The following is an 8,355-nucleotide window of genomic DNA, read 5'->3' on the forward strand; positions in this document are numbered from 1 at the left end:
TGCATGTGTGTGTGACATGGCTAGCTGCTTGCGTGTGTGTGACATGGCTAGCTGCTTGTGTGTGTGTGTGTGTGTGTGTGAGACGTGGCTAGCTGCTTGGAGTTCCTGCCTTGACTTCCTTACAGTGATGGACTGTAACCTGGAATTAGAAGTGGAAATGAGCCCCTTCCTCCCCTAAGCTGCTCAGGTATCCAGTCACAGCAACAGAACAAATGGCAACTGAGTTTTAGGAAGGTGGCCAAGAACATCATCGCTGAATGAAGTCTACGGGAGATGTCTGAAGAAAAGTGAGGAATGATATTGTTTAAGAACCTGCTAGGGGCTGGGCAGTGGTGCATGCCTTTAATCCCAGCACTTGGGAGGCAGAGGCGGGCGGATTTCTGAGTTCCAGGCCAGCCTGGTCTACAGAGTGAGTTCCAGGACAGCCAGGGCTACACAGAGAAACTCTGTCTCAAAAAACAAAAAGCAAACAAAAGGAACCTGCTAGGGACCATGGTGCTGGGGTGAGTGAGGGACACCCTTTTCAAGCCTGTAGGGGGCTCAGTGGTGTCCCCTAAAACACATCCCTACATCCTAACCTTGGAGTTAGTGATTCACCATATTTGGAAAAGGGCCTTTTGCAGATATGATTGACTCAAGGGTGCTGATATGCTTAGAGCATTACTGGGTGATCCGGGTAGACCCCACGACCCTAGCCAAGTGTCCTTCTAAGAGAGAGTTGGGAGAAGGCAAGAGAAGGCAGACACAGAGAGGAGACGCCTCAGGAAAATACTCAGAGTGACGCACCCATAATCCAAGGAATGCAGCAGCCCCCGGCTAGAAGCCGCAGGAAGGTCTGTTCCCTTCACCGCATACGGCTGTGCACCGCATACGGCTGTGCACCGCATACAGCTGTGCACCGCATACGGTTGTGGGGCTCTAGGGAGCTCACTCAGTGGATAACAAGGTTAGCTCTGCAAGCATGATTACCCAGCACCACATAAGATACAGAGTATGGCTACACGGGTCTGTCGCCAAGAAGGGGGAGCAGAGATAGGCAGAGCCTCCGAGAGCCAGCCAGTGTGGCTGGATCTCAGTGAGAGACCATGTCTCAAGGCAGTAAGGCAGAGGGTGTCAAAATAGCCTTTCACATGCACACGCGTGCGCGTGCGCGCACGCGCACACACACACACACACACACACATTCAGAGAGAGAGAGGCGCAAATCTGGTCCTGAATTCAAACCTCTGGCTTCCAGAATTGGAAAGCATTATGATTTCCATTGTTTGGGCTGAGCTGTCACAGCAGCCATCCTAGGAAACTCTAGGTGACATGTGCGTGCTCCCACCCATCCACGTTCACTCTGAGATGAATGGGAGTCAGCAAGACTGCCCAGCAGAGGGATGGGGCTGGGGAGCATTGTAGGCTGATCTGTGCCGCCAAGGCTCCAGGGTCTGCCACAGAGTACAGCAAGGGGTGGGTTGGAGGCGAGAGAGGGGCAGGACCTTCCCTTAGGCTCAGACAATGGGAGAGCAGGTGTTGATGCTGAGGTTTGGCGGGGGAGTGGATAGCACATGGGGTAGCAAAAGGACCCCAGGATTGGGGCTGACTCCCCAGACCTCACTGCCCAGCACAGAATGTAGAGAAGGGACTCCAGCGGGGCCAGGCCGTGGGTTTGTAGGGAAGGAAGAATGCTACTCATACCATAACAGCCGTGACTGCCTTCACCTCACTAACTGTTTTCCAGGTGAGTTTTCATTTTGTCCCCATGAGAACTACCGGAAAAGGTGGGCACTGACGTGTCCGTTCTGCCGATGAGGAAACTGAGGCTGGCTTTAAGTCATAGGGCTGGCAAGGACAGAGCTGAAGTCGGAAGCAGCGCCATCTGGAGCCAAGCCTGAAACTCTTGTTCTGAGAGGCAGGGAAGAGCTTGGCTGCTGTCACTCAGGCAGACAGGAAAAAAAGAGCTGAGGTCTGAAGGCCGGACCTCCACGGTTCTTGGAGCACAGATCCATGTATGCACGAAGCCCTGAAGTCACCATTCAGAAGGTGGTAGAATCAGCTTTTGGGAACCACCGGGATACAGCCACTTGGACTCAGTAATAACAGACTAGTCTGAGAGCATGCCCTTAGACCAGCCCTACCCAGCTGACCAGTCACCAGGAGAATGATCCAAATCTCCAGGCCTCACCTCTGCCTCCACCCAGCCCTAATGGTAAGCCAGTAAGGAGCCAGGGCTGCTGCTGTACCAGGCCATAGGGGCATTACCATGGAAAAGGAGTCAGGACTCAAACGAAGACCTGCTTAGGAGCAGGAGACATCTGGGCCCTGATGAGTCCTCCCATGGCTTGCTGCCTTTGGGATTAACCTCATCGACAAGGCCTCAGCAAACGTACCAGCCACGTACCAGCAACTCGGTTTTAATTGTTCCTGAGTCCGTGGTCCAATCATTATGCCGTTCTAAATAGGATGCGATGGCAGAAGCGTGGTGTCGGTTTCGGTGACACGTGGTATGAGGGATGGCATGTTAAGAGCAGCCGCCTGGGGACCCCAACCCCCGCCCTCTCGCCGGGTATTTTGTCTCTTCTTGTAGCTGTTCCTAATAACTACATCAGGCCAGAGAGTGGAGTGGGAAGCTGACACCTTCCATAAAACAACTGTAGAGAGCAGGCCCTGGGGAGGCCCAGCTAACAGGCAGGAAAGAAATGAAACATGGCGTGGTAGCCGGCAGTGGGGCCAGCCTGCTGTGTGGAATGCACACTTGCCCAGCTGGTCATGTGATGCCATAACCTGGAGAGGAACAGAAGAGCAAGGGATGATATGGGAGGAGTAGGAGGAGAGAACAGGGGCCAGCCCCACCCCTCCATCCTGCTCATACAAAAGAGCACACACCTGCACATACCTTGACTTAAGCTCGCCTCCAATATAACCGGCCACCCAATTTATGTCAGTCAAAAGCCTGGGGTGTCACTTAGAGAAGCTTCAACTGCTTGGAGAATCTGATGGAGAAAGTGTTCTCTCTCCAAGAAAAAAAACAAAAAAACAAAACCGTTCCCTAGATAAGCGTTAGCTCAGACTAGGATGATAGCTGTGAGTATAGATACATGGGGCTTCTCTTGGCGTTTTGACCTCATGATCTACAGATGGAAAGATCTTAGAGAGAGGTCTGGGGCTACTCAAGAGAGGAGTGCAGAGTGACGTCAGTTCGTTTCTAGTAGTGATGTGGACAGGGGAAGCACGCTCCGCCACAGCCCACTCCTGAGGGTGGGAGATCCCAAAATGGGACCGTGTAGAATTCCATGAAACGCACCGTGTGGGAAAACCCACGTTTCTACACAGCTACACCTCAAGATCAGCACCTTCTCATAGGTACTTATAATTAAACTAATAAATCCAATTTCACATGTAAATATGTAACTCCTTTCCCCAATGGCCTAGCAAAATACACATTCAAGTTCTCTTTAGGGAAATGGGAAATCCCTCTGTATCCCAGACTGCATTCATCAGTTTAGCCAGTGGTCTCTAGACTCTGTTACTTTGGGCCTGAGGTGACACAGAGACATGATGGTGGCTGCCTGTAGTCGAGGAGGCTGTTCCTCTCATGGTGGCCAGGAAGTGGGGTGGGGGGGGGGAGGTAGGGGGAGAAGGGAAAGGGGAGGAAGGGGCTGAGGAGAAGGAAGCTCTTTACAGAGCTTAGCCCCAGCGAGCCATCCTCTAACTAAACCCCACCTCCTCCCTTTCCCCTGCTCCCAACAGCATCTCAAGAGAGATTGGTTGATCGATGAGGTCAGAAGTTTTGGGCTTTTTGTTGTAGTTTTTGGCCTTTGGCTCCAGAAGGTTTAGTCTTCAGGTGGTTGGCTCTGTTGCTTTGAGGCCTGTGGCAAAACAGAACATTGTGGTGGGAGAAAGCTGCTCACCTAGTGGCAGCCTGGAAGCAAAAGAGAGGAAGAGGAGCTGGCACACCATTATCCCCATGACGGGCACTCCCCTAATGGCTTACCTTCTGCTCAGTAGCTCTGAGCGCCTACAGCCTCCATTGCCTACCAGGAGAACCGAGGCTGGAGACCCAAGCCTTCGACCCCTGGGCCTCTTGGGAACAATTAAAATCCAACCCATGAATCTATGTTTTCCAGCCTCTCTTGCAGCTACGGCTCTGGGCTGAAAACTGGTCCTGCTGATCTACTTAGTGTTTGATGATGGACACTAAGACCTGTGATCCAGTGACAACCTATAAGCCACTCTGAAAAGCCGACCTGGCAGACTCAACAACTAGGAAGGCCACACCTGTCTGTCAAAGGCAAACAGCACAGGTGAAAAGACATTATTTTTGTCAGCTGGGGAGTTCTTAAACAGTGTGGAAGAATCAGGAAATACAGAAGACCCAGACAAGAGACAAGGGACAGGAGGCAGCACAACCTGGTGACAATCACAAACCTGTGCTGTCCATAATTCTGGTCTTTGATCTGCCTTCCCTTGGCTATGTGACCTTGAGCAAAGTTATTAAGGGGCCTCCATATTCCCATCTATTTAGGGATAACAACAGAACCTGATTCCAGTTCTGTGGGATGAAACAATGAAGGCAAAGCAGTTAGAGCGAAGTCCAGGGCCTGGCAACACTAAGAAATGTAAGACGTCACGTCACCAGGACATCAGAGGAGAGACTCATAGGCTCCATTATCAACTGGGAGTCCTGGGGATAGCATGTGCCACCTTCACACCCTCTCTGTGAGAAAGGTAAAAGAGGTTCTGAGGGGTGAGCCTGGTCAGTCCTGGGTGTTCAAGAGGAACTCAGTCCCCTAGATCCCATGCTTGTCTTTCAGGGGGGTATACAAGGGTCTTGGTGAGCCTTTTTGGGAGGAGACTTCTCAGGCATCTGAGAACCTGATACTCTTCCTCTCCCTGACCCAACTACGAAGGGAATTGTGGCTGCACCCACTTCCTGAGCCAGAACAACCATCACTGGCTGAGCACAGAGAGCATAGTTCACGTCTCGGAGCCTCTGCCCAGCCTCTGTCCACAGGACTGTGGGCCCTGTAGTCTGGGACAGGGGACTGGCTCCTCCTGAGAGGAGAGCGATACTCCATCCACCAGCCTCAGTAAACCCATGACCTCTGAGCGTCCCATGGATTCATGGTAACTGTCAGCAGGCTAAGGACCTGACAGACAGGACCACAGTCAGGGGCTCTGCAGCTGGAGGCGGGCTCCGCACGTGGCCTGTGGGAGTTTAGGGAGACAGAAGCAGATCCGTCAGGAAGCTGCAGCTTAGACCTGAGCTTACCTGGGACTGTCCCTTGTGTATATGCATCAGTCAGCCATTGACCGAAGACTGGACCCTACAGAGAGGTGTGGGAGGGAGCCTGTAATTCTGAAGCCAAGGACAAGACCCTGGGAGGAGGTGGGATGGGGGAGAAGGGTGTGGCTGTCAGCAGTTAGCAGCTCATGAGCCCAGCACTGGGGTGGGCATATGATGGAGAGAAGGCGACCTGGAAAGGCAGTGCAGTACCAAGCACACCCTGTGTGACCTGGATTCTTCCTCTCTCCTCTCTGGCTCTGGGATGCCCATCTAGAAGCCTGGCCATAGGGTCCGTGGTGGGTAGGAGGAGGTCCTAAGGAGATAAGGAGATGGGGCCTTCACTCCTAGGATCTGTGGCTAGGTGCCAGGTATGGAATAGGTATTTTCCAGGTGCATGTGTATGAGTGAAGTGCCTTGAAATAGGCAGCCACCCAATGTAATAATGTGAGTTGTTGTGGGCCAGGGCCTTTCTTAACTGTGGGGTACAGAGAAGGGGGCAGGGGAACCTGCCCCCTTGGTTGGCTTTGAAGACAAAGAAGGGGTCAAGAGAATGCAAGCACATTTAGAAGCTAGAAAAAGCAAGGAATCCTGTTCTGCCCTAGACTCCAGAAGAAGTGCCCAGCGCAGCCGACACCTCGATGTCAGCCCAGTGAGATCTATTCTGAAAGGCACAGCCACAGGCAGATTTGTATCACATTAAGCCTGCATCTGGGGCCTGTCCTAGTTAGCCTCATTGGTGACTTGACACAACCTAGAGTCGTCTGAGAGGAGAACCTGGATCAGCCTGGCCTATGAGGGACTACTTACATTGTTAACTGATGTAGGAGGACCCAGCCACTGTGGGCAACTCCATCCCTAGGCAGGTGGTCCTAGGCTACAGAAGGAAGCTACCTAAGTATGAGCCTATTCATAAGCCAGAGAGCAAGCCAGAAGGTACGGGCCCTCCTTGGTTTGCCCCAGGTTCCCGCCTTGAGTTCCTGCCCGACTTCCCTCAGTGATGGAGTTGTAAACTGAAATAAACCCTTTCCTCCGCAAGCTGCTTTGTGCCCATAGTGTTTGCCACAGAGGCAGAAAGGACTGTAGGACAGGACAATTTATTCTAGCAACCACAGGAAAAGATCTCTGGCTGCTCCAAGATGCTCAACACTGTCTAGAAACAGCTGGCCAGACTGGATTGGTGCCAGAAGGCACAGGGACCCAGGCCTACCTTCTTCCGCAGAATTATCCTCAATGATGGAAAGGACCAGACTCTGTTCTGTTGGTGGGGTGTGGCAGTCGAGCACCTGAGAGGTCAGCGTAGAGGGACTGTACTGAAATAAATATCCACGCATGGTCAATGGCTCCTACCTGAGCAGAAAGCTCCATCAGTCAGCACTGGGTAGAGCTCAGAGCTAAGAGAGAAACTGAGCCAGCTGAGGGGTCACAGGGTCCTTGTCCTCAGCTGGGTCCAGATGTCTGCCTTCCCTTGGCTCTCATCATAGCTCTGCCAACTGTGTGGTAACCCCTTTGTGTCCTCACACCCCGAGCCCCCCACCCCCCTGTGTGGTGTATGCTGGGCACTTAGCCACTTTCAAGAGCTGAGGCGCATGTCTTGGCTGTAAGGAGGCTGTGTGGGCCGGAGGGCTGTAGCAATGGGTGCTGGAGCTCTGCACCCTGCCTGTCTAGGGCATGGCTGCTCTTGCAGCTGGGACCCAAGTGTGCAGCAGCACCCACTTGCTTTGTAGCATCCAACCCTGACCAGAAACACTCAAGGAAAATTCTGTACGCCTGAGGAATACACTCCCAGCCCGTGTGTGTGTGTGTGTTTATTTATGTATGTGTATGCATGTGTGTGTATGAATGTATGTGTGTGCATGTATGTGTGTTTATGTGTGTATGTGTATGTGTATATGTGCAAATATGTGTATATGTGTATGCATGTGTGTATATGTATGTGTATATGCAAGTGTGTATGTATATATGTTTGTATATGTATGTGTGTATGTATGTGTGTATGTATGTGTGTATATGTGTATGTATGTGTGTATGTGTGTATGTATGTATGTATGTGTGTGTATGTATATATGTTTGTGTATGTGTGTGTATGTATGTATGTATGTATATGTGAGTGTACACAGGTACACTCACTCATACAAGCTGATGTGGAGGTCAGAGGTTGGCATGCTTTCCTTGACCCTTCCAATCTAATTTTCTAGACAGGCTCTCTCCTAAATCTGGAACTTAGCATTCTGGCTCGACTTGTTGGTCAGCAAGTCCTGGGAATCCACCCGTCTCTATTCCACTGACCCTGGGATTACAGACACATCTTACCATGCCCAGGTTCTTATGTGGATGCTGGGGACTCGAATTCAGGTACTACAGCTTGCCCAGCAGGCACTTTACCCAGCTGCCCACCTCCTTTTACTTCTTACTTTAAGGCAGGGTCTCTCCAGGTTGCCTGAGTTGGACCTGACTTCAGCACAGGCAGACCTTACACTTGTGATCTTGCTTCAGCTTCCCCCGGGATACAGGTCTGCACTGTGGTGATCTCTTAGAGATGGAGGAATGCCCTGAGCTTCCTAGAGTTTGTCTCTGCAGAGTTGTCTGAGCTCCTAGGACGCAGAGGCTTGGGGCGCTCTCAGGGCGCAGCCATTGGAACAGCTGAGGTGGAGGGTGTATTTTTCTTGCTGGAGTGTTGCTAATCGTCCGTCCACGGATTTGCAGAGGGATCTGTGATCCCTTAAAGGTGAGGAAAGCAGTGGTGAGGTAGGCCTGGTAACCTGAGTTCAATCCCCAGAATCTACATGATAGAAGGACAGAACAAATTCTTCTCAGTTGTCCACACTCAGGCCTGCACACACATGTGCATAAAAAATAAGTGGTTTAATTTAAATATAAAGAAACAAGGGTCAGAAAACATTGCTTTCTCATGGCCTGGCCTGGGAGAGACCTACGGCTTCTGCCCCATCCCCCGTTCAACAGCACCGGACCCAGGGCAATCCTCCTTTTGTTGTTCCTGCTTTGTCCCTCTCCTCTCCACACTTCCCACCTCACACCCTCACCTCACACCCCAACCTCACACCCCCACCTCACACCCTCACCTC

General features: G+C 51.7%; 1 long non-coding RNA gene across 1 annotated transcript; it reads right to left on the reverse strand.

The window, feature by feature from the left end:
• Positions 1–3,752: 3,752 nt before the first annotated feature.
• Positions 3,753–6,741, reverse strand: LOC116095677. Its single transcript, XR_004120683.1, has 2 exons — positions 6,480–6,741; positions 3,753–3,854 (listed from the first exon to the last, which is right to left on the reverse strand). It is a non-coding gene; the product is annotated as an uncharacterized LOC116095677 (long non-coding RNA).
• Between the last annotated feature and the right edge of the window lie 1,614 nt (positions 6,742–8,355).

Source organism: Mastomys coucha, unplaced genomic scaffold (genome assembly GCF_008632895.1).
Source record: "Mastomys coucha isolate ucsf_1 unplaced genomic scaffold, UCSF_Mcou_1 pScaffold18, whole genome shotgun sequence".
NCBI lineage: Eukaryota > Metazoa > Chordata > Mammalia > Rodentia > Muridae > Mastomys > Mastomys coucha.